The following is a 10,965-nucleotide window of genomic DNA, read 5'->3' as shown; positions in this document are numbered from 1 at the left end:
CACCCTCGTGTAACTGGGCTGGGTGCTGAAAGGCCAGTTAGGCTGAAAGGACCAGTAAGCAAGTCCCTAGAGGGCCAGGGTGGGAGCCCTCAGCACTGTGACTCCTCACTTGGATAGTGTTTCTTTGTGTCCTTCGGCCAGCACACTCACATGACAACACATACATGCGCTTGGAGGCAGCAGCAATGCTGTGCGTTCTATTTTCTCTAAAAGAGAAATCGAAGTTATTTTCTGGCGCTGGTTTCCTGAGTAGGTTACAGGAGAACCTTCTGTGCTTCGATGGGTCTCCCTCACGTGCTTAGTGAAGTGGCTGTACTGTGTCCTACCTTTAGTCTACTTTGGGGGAGGTGTTTCATAGGCCCTTTCCCTAAGAACGTGGAGAACAGTGGTCAGAGACTGAAATCCATGTACAGAGTATTGCATTGTTAAACCTGCAGGTCTCATTCTCGGGGCTGTACCATGCAGTAATAATGTATTGAATAAATGTCTGGAAAAGACTCTACCTCACATGTCTCTGTCAGAAGAGAGGTATGTGTGGCCACTTAGTAAACTATAAACAGCGTGAGAGCTTCTGCTGGTTTTAGAAGCAAATGTGAGCTATGTGCAGCTTGGATTACGCACACAAGTATTTTAAATGCAGACTTTAAATAGTACCTTATTTATGTGCAGATTTGCTAATTTTTTTTTCTTTTTTCTCTTTTTCGGGGCTGGGGACCAAACCCAGGGCCTTGCGCTTGCTAGGCAAGCGCTCTACCACTGAGCTAAATCCCCAACCCCTTGCTAATTTATATAGTAGCTTTTATGGGTTGCTGAATTTTAAGCAATTTAATATCTTACTTTTTGGTCAGAACATGAGAAATTTACTGTTTACTGTAATGGCTGAAGAAGCCGTTCACTTTAACAAATCATTTCCATATATTAACTAGCTAATGGATGCACTCCTACTCAAAAAGACAGGACTTTTTTTTTTTTTTTTTTTACGTTTTTGAAAGAGTGTTACATCCAGCATTTCCTTTTTTTTTTTTTTTTTTAATTATTAACTTGAGTATTTCTTATATACATTTCGAGTGTTATTCCCTTTCCCAGTTTCCGGGCAAACATCCCCCTCCCCCCTCCCCTTTCTTATCGGTGTTCCCCTCCCAACCCTCCCCCCATCATCCCCCTCCCTCCAACAGTCTAGTTCACTGGGGGTTCAGTCTTGGCAGGATCCAGGGCTTCCCCTTCCACTGGTGCTCTTACTAGGATATTCATTGCTACCTATGAGGTCAGAGTCCAGGGTCAGTCCATGTATAGTTTTTAGGTAGTGGCTTAGTCCCTGGAAGCTCTGGTTGCTTGGCATTGTTGTACATACGGGGTCTCGAGCCCCTTCAAGCTCTTCCAGTTCTTTCTCTGATTCCTTCAACGGGGGTCCTATTATCAGTTCAGTGGTTTGCTGCTGGCATTCGCCTCTGTATTTGCTGTATTCTGGCTGTGTCTCTCAGGAGCGATCTACATCCGGCTCCTGTCGGTCTGCACTTCTTTGCTTCATCCATCTTGTCTAATTGGATGGCTGTATATGCATGGGCCACATGTGGGGCAGACTCTGAATGGGTGTTTTTTCAGTCTCTGTTTTAATCTTTGCCTCTATCTTCCCTGCCAAGGGTATTCTTGTTCCCCTTTTAAAGAAGGAGTGAACCATTCACATTTTGATCATCTGTCTCGAGTTTCATTTGTTCTAGGCATTTAGGGTAATTCAAGCATTTGGGCTAATAGCCACTTATCAGTGAGTGCATACCATGTATGTCTTTCTGTGTTTGGGTTAGCTCACTCAGGATGATATTTTCCAGTTCCAGCCATTTGCCTACGAATTTCATAAAGTCGTTGTTTTTGATAGCTGAGTAATATTCCATTGTGTAGATGTACCACATTTTCTGTATCCATTCCTCTGTTGAAGGGCATCTGGGTTCTTTCCAGCTTCTGGCTATTATAAATAAGGCTGCAATGAACATAGTGGAGCGCGTGTCTTTTTTATATGTTGGGGCATCTTTTGGGTATATGCCCAAGAGAGGTATAGCTGGATCCTCAGGCAGTTCAATGTCCAATTTTCTGAGGATCCTCCAGACTGATTTCCAGAATGGTTGTACCAGTCTGCATCCCACCAACAATGGAGGAGTGTTCCTCTTTCTCCACATCCTCGCCAGCATCTGTTGTCCCCTGAGTTTTTGATCTTAGCCATTCTCACTGGTGTGAGGTGAAATCTCAGGGTTGTTTTGATTTGCATTTCCCTTATGACTAAAGATGTTGAACATTTCTTTAGGTGTTTCTCCGCCATTCGGCATTCCTCAGCTGTGAATTCTTTGTTTAGCTCTGAGCCCCATTTTTTAATAGGGTTATTTGTTTCCCTGTGGTCTAACTTCTTGAGTTCTTTGTATATTTTGGATATAAGGCCTCTATCTGTTGTAGGATTGGTAAAGATCTTTTCCCAATCTGTTGGTTGCCGTTTTGTCCTAACCACAGTGTCCTTTGCCTTACAGAAGCTTTGCAGTTTTATGAGATCCCATTTGTCAATTCTTGATCTTAGAGCGTAAGCCATTGGTGTTTTGTTCAGGAAATTTTTTCCAGTGCCCATGTGTTCCAGATGCTTCCCTAGTTTTTCTTCTATTAGTTTGAGTGTGTCTGGTTTGATGTGGAGGTCCTTGATCCACTTGGACTTAAGCTTTGTACAGGGTGATAAGCATGGATCGATCTGCATTCTTCTACATGTTGACCTCCAGTTGAACCAGCACCATTTGCTGAAAATGCTATCTTTTTTCCATTGGATGGTTTTGGCTCCTTTGTCAAAAATCAAGTGACCATATGTGTGTGGGTTCATTTCTGGGTCTTCAATTCTATTCCATTGGTCTATCTGTCTGTCTCTGTACCAATACCATGCAGTTTTTATCACTATTGCTCTGTAATACTGCTTGAGTTCAGGGATAGTGATTCCCCCTGAAGTCCTTTCATTGTTGAGGATAGCTTTAGCTATCCTGGGTTTTTTGTTATTCCAGATGAATTTGCAAATTGTTCTGTCTAACTCTTTGAAGAATTGGATTGGTATTTTGATGGGGATTGCATTGAATCTGTAGATCGCTTTTGGTAAAATGGCCATTTTTACTATATTAATCCTGCCAATCCATGAGCATGGGAGATCTTTCCATCTTCTGAGGTCTTCTTCAATTTCCTTCTTCAGTGTCTTGAAGTTCTTATTGTACAGATCTCTTACTTGCTTTGTTAAAGTCACTCCGAGGTACTTTATATTATTTGGGTCTATTATGAAGGGTGTCGTTTCCCTAATTTCTTTCTCAGCTTGTTTCTCTTTTGTATAGAGGAAGGCAACTGATTTATTTGAGTTAATTTTATACCCAGCCACTTTGCTGAAGTTGTTTATCAGCTTTAGTAGTTCTCTGGTGGAACTTTTGGGATCACTTAAATATACTATCATATCATCTGCAAATAGTGATATTTTGACTTCTTCTTTTCCGATCTGTATCCCCTTGACCTCCTTTTGTTGTCTGATTGCTCTGGATAGAACTTCAAGAACTATATTGAATAAGTAGGGAGAGAGTGGGCAGCCTTGTCTAGTCCCTGATTTTAGTGGGATTGCTTCAACTTTCTCTCCATTTAGTTTAATGTTAGCAACTGGTTTGCTGTATATGGCTTTTACCATGTTCAGGTATGGGCCTTGAATTCCTATTCTTTCCAGGACTTTTATCATGAAGGGGTGTTGAATTTTGTCAAATGCTTTCTCAGCATCTAGTGAAATGATCATGTGGTTTTGTTCTTTCAGTTTGTTTATATAATGGATCACATTGATGGTTTTCCGTATATTAAACCATCCCTGCATGCCTGGGATGAAGCCTACTTGATCATGGTGGATGATTGTTTTGATGTGCTCTTGGATTCGGTTTGCCAGAATTTTGTTGAGTATTTTTGCATCGATATTCATAAGGGAAATTGGTCTGAAGTTCTCTTTCTTTGTTGTGTCTTTGTGTGGTTTAGGTATAAGAGTAATTGTGGCTTCGTAGAAGGTATTCGGTAGTGATCCATCTGTTTCAATTTTGTGGAATAGTTTGGATAATATTGGTATGAGGTCTTCTATGAAGGTTTGATAGAATTCTGCACTAAACCCGTCTGGACCTGGGCTCTTTTTGGTTGGGAGACCTTTAATGACTGCTTCTATTTCCTTAGGAGTTATGGGGTTGTTTAACTGGTTTATCTGTTCCTGATTTAACTTCGGTACCTGGTATCTGTCTAGGAAATTGTCCATTTCCTGAAGATTTTCAAGTTTTGTTGAATATAGGTTTTTGTAGTAAGATCTGATGATTTTTTGAATTTCCTCTGAATCTGTTGTTATGTCTCCCTTTTCATTTCTGATTTTGTTAATTTGGACGCACTCTCTGTGTCCTCTCGTTAGTCTGGCTAAGGGTTTATCTATCTTGTTGATTTTCTCAAAGAACCAACTTTCGGTTCTGTTGATTCTTTCTATGGTCCTTTTTGTTTCTACTTGGTTGATTTCAGCTTTGAGTTTGATTATTTCCTGCCTTCTACTCCTCCTGGGTGTATTTGCTTCTTTTTGTTCTAGAGCTTTTAGGTGTGCTGTCAAGCTGCTGACATATGCTCTTTCCTGTTTCTGTCTGCAGGCACTCAGCGCTATGAGTTTTCCTCTTAGCACAGCTTTCATTGTGTCCCATAAGTTTGGGTATGTTGTACCTTCATTTTCATTAAATTCTAAAAAGTTTTTAATTTCTTTCTTTATTTCTTCCTTGACCAGGTTATCATTGAGTAGAGCATTGTTCAATTTCCAAGTACATGTGGACATTCTTCCTTGATTGTTATTGAAGACCAGTTTTAGGCCGTGGTGGTCCGATAGCACGCATGGGATTATTTCTATCTTTCTGTACCTGTTGAGGCCCGTTTTTTGACCAATTATATGGTCAATTTTGGAGAAAGTACCATGAGGAGCTGAGAAGAAGGTATATCCTTTTGCTTTAGGATAGAATGTTCTATAAATATCCGTTAGGTCCATTTGGCTCATGACTTCTCTTAGTCTGTCTACATCTCTGTTTAATTTCTGTTTACATGATCTGTCCATTGATGAGAGTGGGGTGTTGAAATCTCCCACTATTATTGTGTGAGGTCCAATGTGTGTTTTGAGCTTTAGTAAGGTTTCTTTTACATATGTAGGTGCCCTTGTATTTGGGGCATAGATATTTAGGATTGAGAGTTCATCTTGGTGGATTTTTCCTTTGATGAATATGTAGTGTCCTTCCTTATCTTTTTTGATGACTTTTAGTTGAAAATTGATTTTATTTGATATTAGAATGGCTACTCCAGCTTGCTTCTTCTGACCATTTGCTTGGAAAGTTGTTTTCCAGCCTTTCACTCTGAGGTAGTGTCTGTCTTTGTCTCTGAGGTGTGTTTCCTGTAGGCAGAAGAATGCAGGGTCCTCGTTGCGTATCCAGTTTGTTAATCTATTTCTTTTTATTGGGGAGTTGAGGCCATTGATGTTGAGAGATATTAAGGAATAGTGGTTATTGCTTCCCGTTATATTCATATTTGGATGTGAGGTTATGTTTGTGTGCTTTCATTCTCTTTGTTTTGTTGCCAAGACAATTAGTTTCTTGCTTCTTCTAGGGTATAGCTTGCCTCCTTATGTTGGGCTTTACCATTTATTATCCTTTGTAGTGCTGGATTTGTAGAAAGATATTGTGTAAATTTGGTTTTGTCATGGAATATCTTGGTTTCTCCATCTATGTTAATTGAGAGTTTTGCAGGATACAGTAACCTGGGCTGGCATTTGTGTTCTCTTAGGGTCTGTTTGACATCAGTCCAGGATCTTCTGGCCTTCATAGTTTCTGGTGAGAAGTCTGGTGTGATTCTGATAGGTCTTCCTTTATATGTTACTTGACCTTTTTCCCTTACTGCTTTTAATATTCTTTCTTTATTTTGTGTATTTGGTGTTTTGACTATTATGTGACGGGAGGTGTTTCTTTTCTGGTCCAATCTATTTGGAGTTCTGTAGGCATCTTGTATGCCTATGGGTATCTCTTTTTTTAGGTTAGGGAAGTTTTCTTCTATGATTTTGTTGAAGATATTCACTGGTCCTTTGAGCTGGGAGTCTTCACTCTCTTCTATACCTATTATCCTTAGGTTTGATCTTCTCATTGAGTCCTGGATTTCCTGTATGTTTTGGACCAGTAGCTTTTTCCGCTTTACATTATCTTTGACAGTTGAGTCAATGATTTCTATGGAATCTTCTGCTCCTGAGATTCTCTCTTCCATCTCTTGAATTCTGTTGGTGAGGCTTGTATCTACAGCTCCTTGTCTCTTCTTTTGGTTTTCTATATCCAGGGTTGTTTCCATGTGTTCTTTCTTGATTGCTTCTATTTCCATTTTTAATTCCTTCAACTGTTTGATTGTGTTTTCCTGGAATTCTTTCAGGGATTTTTGCGATTCCTCTCTGTAGGCTTCTACTTGTTTATTAATGTTTTCCTGTGTTTCTCTAAGGGAGTTCTTCACGTCTTTCTTGAAGTCCTCCAGCATCATGATCAAATATGATTTTGAAACTAGATCTTGCTTTTCTGGTGTGTTTGGATATTCCATGTTTGTTTTGGTGGGAGAATTGGGCTCCGATGATGCCAAGTAGTCTTGGTTTCTGTTGCTTGGGTTCCTGCGCTTGCCTCTCGCCATCAGATTATCTCTAGTGTTACTTTGTTCTGCTATTTCTGACAGTGGCTAGACTGTCCTATAAGCCTGTGTGTCAGGAGTGCTGTAGACCTGTTTTCCTCTCTTTCAGTCAGTTATGGGGACAGAGTGTTCTGCTTTCGGGCGTGTAGTTTTTCCTCTCTACAGGTCTTCAGCTGTTCCTGTGGGCCTGTGTCTTGAGTTCACCAGGCAGCTTTCTTGCAGCAGACAAGTTGGTCTTACCTGTGGTCCCGAGGCTCAAGTTTGCTCGCGGGGTGCTGCCCAAGGGCTCTCTGCGGCGGCAGCAACCAGGAAGACCTGTGCCGCCCCTTCCGGGAGGTTCAGTGCACCAGGGTTCCAGATGGCCTTTGGTATTTTCCTCTGGCGTCCGAGATGTATGTACAGAGAGCAGTCTCTTCTGGTTTCCCAGGCTTGTCTGCCTCTCTGAAGGTTCAGCTCTCCCTCCCACGGGATTTGGGTGCAGAGAACTGTTTATCCGGTCTGTTTCCCTCAGGTTCCGGCGGTGTCTCAGGCAGGGGTCCTGCCGCTCCTGGGCCCTCCCCCACGGGAGCCCAGAGGCCTTATACAGTTTCCTCTTGGGCCAGGGATGTGGGCAGGGGTGGGCAGTGTTGGTGGTCTCTTCCGCTCTGCAGCCTCAGGAGTGCCCACCTGATCAGGCGGTGAGGTGTCTTTCCCACAGGGTCTGGGAGCAGAGAGCTGCTCCAGCATTTCCTTTTTACTCTAATTGTGAACTCCGAGTTGCCTCGCCCAGCTCAGAAGGCATCCAGTTTTTCACGTGAGAGCCATTTATGAGTTGGGCTTGTTTCCCAGGGACGGACAGAAGGGACAAATCCCAAAGGAAGACCAAGGTGTGCGGAACCTTGTAAGGTGTGGAATAGTGAGGGTGCATGGTGAACCTGGTGCCTGGAAACAGTTTTGAATCTAGCCCCTAAGGTGTCCTCAGGACACATGGATCAATTTCCCAAGAATCTGGCCACATGTGTGTCTGTCTAATGCATCATCTTCATTTCTCCTTTAAACATTTGACTCAGAACATTTCTGCTGCCTTTTCAGACCTTAAAACTGGCCGCTGTTGGATGCCTCGGGGTGAGATGGCGTTTCTGTGTGTGCCTACCCATCAGGCTCCAACTTAGCCTGTTGCCTTCCTGCTTGGCCATAGTTTTGGCTTGTGGCAAGGTGACTTTTGGAGCTCTGGCCATAGTCCTGTCTAAGAGAGAACAGGGCAAGAGTGAAGCTGGATGCCAGTTATTTTCTGTCAGGAAAGCAAGGGACCTCTGCCTGACACTGCCTGCTTCTTAATGTCCCCCAAGACTTACTAAAAACAAGCAACGAGTGGTCACCATTGGCATAAGCACGTTGCTGTCAGAACATCGTGGAGGTTTGGTGGACACCAGAGGCAGGAGATACTGTGTAAGCAGGTAACCATCGCCTAGATAACCACACTACGATGCACCCCTACTCTCTGTATCCATTCAATTAGAGACTTCCAAACACTGGGGAAAATCTGTCACTGTGTTCTGGTGTTTAAAGGCACATTATAGAATGCGCAATCTCCTTTTTATTTTACAAACAGGCACACATGCTGGATTATTAGTGAGTGATCCAAGGGGTGTGAAGCTTTCTACTCCTGTTTCATTAGCTCTGTGTATCGAGTCCAGGGTCTCATATGTACCTGCACGAGCGTTACATAGACTGTGGACCTACACCCCAGCTCCTACTGATAGTTGAGCAGAAGGCTTCCCTTGGCTCACCCTCAGCAAGATGGATAACTGTTTGACTGAAGGGTGAAGAGGAAGCCTGGAGACTTTTGTACAGCAAAGCCTCAATCTCCTGAGAGTGCTGGGCAGAGCTAGAGGGCAGCAAACCATGTCTGTGTTCCTCACCACTGGTCCTTCAGCCCCTAGCTCAGGATGGACGCTTTGCAGGTCTTTGGTAATTTCTGGCTGGGATGCAGTGCACGTTGACCATATCAGAAACTGCACTAGGTGCTTAACTTGTATCCATGACTCTGAACACTTTGAAGAATTAGAAAATCTAGACTTAAGAGGGTTTTTGTTTGCTTGTTATTTTTACTGGGGAGTTGGGCCAGATCCACAGCATTGTCCGTATTTAAAATTAAAAAAAAAAAGTGGTGGCTTTCTTTTCCTCAAGGTCAAAATGTCTATTTGCTGGAAATGAAGTGATACCCCCACCCTGCTGGCTGAGGGTCCTTTCTCTTTAATTGGGTAGAAACCTCAGGTATAGAAGCAGCAAAAAATATGTCAAGTGCTGGCCTCTGACTCTGGCAGCAGTGGGCCACAGGAGAGGACAAAAGCTATGTCACAGTCCCTGTGCAAGTCCCCTCCCATGCCCAACCAGTGGCCAGTGATAACAGCTCTCATCCTGTGGTCTGAGTCTCTTGGTCCCAAACAACTCCCTGGAACTCTGCTGGCTCTGGGGCTCACAGCTTTTCTTCTCTGGGTCCTTACAACACTTTATCCTTTAGCTTCAGCTTTCCACTCCTCCCCTCCCCTCCCTCTCTCCTTCCTTCTCACCCTGGCCACTCTCACCCCTTTCAACCTCTGGCTTCAAATGCTGATTTATCTCTTGCACAGTGCGGCTCCTGCTGGGCCAACTAAGGTACCTGCCTTCTGAGGCACGAGCCAGCTGTTGGTGCCCCTGCTGTCTCTCCCTTCCTTTATCCTCCTGCCCACCCACACGCAGGCTCAAACTCAGAGTAGATCAGACCATTGGGAGTAAGCCTATTATTGGGCCTGCTTTGCAGCAGAAACGGGGACAGCAAAGGATAGTGTTGACCTGCCGGGTGACCTGAGCAGTCTGTTTGTATAGCTGTGGAGTTTGTGCACCGTCTGCGTTTGTTTTGGGCAGTCAGCCTTGCCTCACTCAGCACCAGTTACAGTCGGGAATGCTTTGAACGCGAACCAACCACAGCCTTTTCTAGGCAACAGTTAGCGCTCTTTCTGTTGGACCACCAGGGGGCGCGCTACCCCTCTGGCCAAAGTGGAAATAGTTCTGAGGCTATTTAGACTTGTAGGCTTATGATAGCAAAGACTCTAGCTTAAACTGTTTTGAACAGCCTGACTGAGGTTATATCTGTGTCAACAATACCACCAGGTTTGACACCAGTTCCAGTGCCAAGCAATAGGTCATCTCCTACTTGGCCTGTGTCTTGGGGTTATGCTTGCTGTGATTAAAACACACACACACACACACACACACACACACACACACACACACACACACACACACACACCCCACCACCACAACAACAAAATACAAAGAACCCTATGACTGAAAGCAAGTTGGAGGGAAAGTGTTTATTTGGCTTACACTTCCACATCATAGTCCATCACTGAAGAAAGTCAGGGCAGGAACCTGGAGGCAGGAGCTGATGCAGAGGCTAGGGAGGGGTGCTGCTTATTGACTTGCACAGCCTGCTCTTAGAGAACGCAGGACAGCCACCAGCTCAGGAATAGGACTACCTACAGCGATCAGGGCCCTCCCCGCATCAATCACTAACTAGGAAAATGACCTACAGCCAGGTCTTTTGAAGGTATTTCTTCAGTTGAGGTTCCCTTCTTTCAGGTGACCCCAGTTTGTGTCAAGTTGACATCAGGCCAGCCCAGCCTGCCTTATTTATTGCTCAGCTGTTGCTGTCACTGCGACTATAGTTAGGGAGAATCAGCTGGAATCATTGTGTAGTTGTTCTGAGGTATCTGCAAAATACTCATAATGTCCGGTGCTGACAGTCTTTTTGTTCAAGGCAGCCAGGACAGCAAGGGAGGGCGAGCTAACAGCTGCTAATGAGGGAGCCAAACTCCTGGGATGATTTTGTAGGTAAAGGTGCCCCTGCCAAACTTGGTGATCTGCGTTTCATCAGGACCAACTTGGTAGAAGGAAAGAACGGACTCCTGCAGGTTGTCTTCTGACCTCTTGCACGTCGGCACGCAGGCGCATGCGCACACAAGAATAAAATGCAGGTTGTCTTGTGACCTCTCGTACTACAGCACGCATGCGCATGCCCACACAGGACGAAACAAATAAATGGTTAAACAACAAGAAACTTCCTATTGTCCTTTCCTTAACATTGCTCCCTGTTTGTAGGAAAATAAAATGTCAGCAGTGCTCACAATAAGGACTTAAGTTACAATGAGCAGTAGTCATTTTAATAGATCGTAACCATGCTTAGCGCCGGCGCGGTGGCCCAGGGAGAGGTGTACCCTGCTTAATGTGTCTCTGCAG

The sequence above is a fragment of the Rattus norvegicus genome, chromosome 2 (assembly GCF_036323735.1).
Source record: "Rattus norvegicus strain BN/NHsdMcwi chromosome 2, GRCr8, whole genome shotgun sequence".
In the NCBI taxonomy this organism is placed as follows: domain Eukaryota; kingdom Metazoa; phylum Chordata; class Mammalia; order Rodentia; family Muridae; genus Rattus; species Rattus norvegicus.
Note: the sequence above shows the minus strand (reverse complement) of the source record.